Source organism: Macadamia integrifolia, chromosome 2 (assembly GCF_013358625.1).
Source record: "Macadamia integrifolia cultivar HAES 741 chromosome 2, SCU_Mint_v3, whole genome shotgun sequence".
NCBI lineage: Eukaryota > Viridiplantae > Streptophyta > Magnoliopsida > Proteales > Proteaceae > Macadamia > Macadamia integrifolia.
The window spans coordinates 41,964,956-41,967,019 of record NC_056558.1 but is presented as its reverse complement, the minus strand read 5'-3'; the positions used below and the strand labels follow the sequence as shown (position 1 = coordinate 41,967,019).

General features: G+C 36.1%; 1 long non-coding RNA gene across 1 annotated transcript; it reads left to right on the top strand.

The window, feature by feature from the left end:
- Positions 1-715: 715 nt before the first annotated feature.
- On the top strand, positions 716-1,757 carry LOC122087579. Its single transcript, XR_006142776.1, has 2 exons — positions 716-777; positions 1,323-1,757. It is a non-coding gene; the product is annotated as an uncharacterized LOC122087579 (long non-coding RNA).
- The last annotated feature ends 307 nt before the right edge of the window (positions 1,758-2,064 follow it).

Sequence of the window (2,064 nt, the reverse complement as noted above, 5' to 3'; positions counted from 1 at the left end):
TATCCTATTCCTGTTTTGACTTTTTTGAAAACAAAACAAGGTTGGCTCTTCGTTTTTGCCTCCGACATTCTTAGAGGGATAGGCAGCCGGTGTGATGCTTTAACTCTCTATATATTTATGTTCTCACAAAAATAATTGTGTTTTCTGAAAACAAGATTGGGTTGGACCCGGTGCGAACTTCGTCTCTGCCTATTATCACCAAATCCTTAATGAATCAGAATAGAAACTTATATTGATAATATTCCAATATATGTGAGAAGAGGGATAATAATGCAGAAGAAGGCACAAGGAGACAAATGTGCTAAGAAATATATTCCGTTCCTAACTTACATTAAAAAAAAAAAAAAAAAAAAAAAAAAAAAAAAAAAAAAAAAAAAAAAAAACACTTATTTACAGAATCATTAAAGATGGTATCTAAAAAACATTTCTAAAACAAACCAGAGTTAAAAACCATAAGTTATTTTCTCCACCCCATCCCCACTTCAGCTTGCAGAGGACTACGTGCAAGTTTCACGTCTTGGGGCCATGGAAAGGGAAGCTCAAGATCATGTGGGTTGAAGTAGTCATTCTTGGGCGGGTCTCTGTTCCTCCCGTATACTGGTTTTCTCTTTGGAGGTGGTGGGCACACTGTAGCCACTGGTATCCAGCAGTCTCCACTATTCAGATTTCAAAGATAAAAACCCATTATCACCAAATCCAGGGAGAGGAAACCCTTTCACGCTGTCAGAGGATGAGTGGGAGGTTGCTTATTTGTATTTGGCATTTGTCTTGAGAAAGGTAATAAAATTTCCGTAGATCACTGTAAATATGGACGTTGGATAATGCCATCTTGCTAATTCATAACTTATTTTTGTTATAGTGTTATTGCATTAGAGGTATGCTTGCATTTGATTGTTATGTATTAACTATTATGAATCAACATCATTTGATACTTTGTGTGATCCTTCTGAATTTGCTGCTTCACCACATAATTATTTGATCATAGATCTTTGTGAATGATTGCAATGGTGATCTGTTTCTGTTTTGTAGATGCCAAACTATATGAATGAGGCATCAATTATGACAGTTTATGTTCTATTATTTTGACAATCTAGATATTGGACTATTTGGCATTGATCAATGGTGGAATGTCTTAAAACACATTAGTTGGGTTTGAGCTTGCCACGTTGGCTGTCATTTTATCATTGTGGATCCCAAAACAGAGAAACACCATTTAATTTGATAGGTCTAATATATATATATATATATATATATCGTTTGTTTTTTCCCCAGTAATCTTTTGAATTATGAGCTTAATTGCAAAATTCTTTGATCAATCTCAGCGGGGTGGTCAACCAGATGGCAACCGCAGGAGCAACAATAATAGAGGAAACAGAGGGCAGGTGCATATATCAAAGGAAGACATCATGTATATTAGTAAAGGGGTGTGAAGGCAGAAGTGCTGAAGTTTGGTCTCGGAGTTCTCCATTACAAAACATGGTCCACATGAATTGTTGGGTTAGCGATGGTAAGGGTACAAAAAAAAAAAGAGCATTCCAGTGCATGAAGCTTTCGCTATTGTAGGGTTTAAGGGGGGTAAATGTGACTGGGGAGAGCATCAATAGAGCAAAGTAATCATGTCATATCCAAAGCAGAAGCTATGGTAAGGCAAAGCGTGGGTACCTAAACAATAAAGTTGTAGATTTATATTTATACATGGTTCCATAATTGAAGTTCAATGTATTAGTTGAATGGAAACTTCTTTTTTTATCGTCAAACTAGAGAAGTAAAAGACAAACATCCCATTTTGCTTTAATGTGGATTTAAAAGAAAATGATTGGGGTTGGATCAGCTATCCGCAAGACAATTCGATCCTGATTCGGATTGCTGGCCAAAAGGTCGAATAAGAGTTTGATTTCATATACTGTGATCTAATGATTTCGCATTTACAGTGAAGAAAGATCAAAATGATTTCCTGCTTGAAATGTCAAGGATCAAGTTTTTCCAAGGCCATGATGAATGGGACCATGGGTACTTTAAATGCACACATGGGATATCGTAGAGAAGTTTTTGGGAAAGGTATTA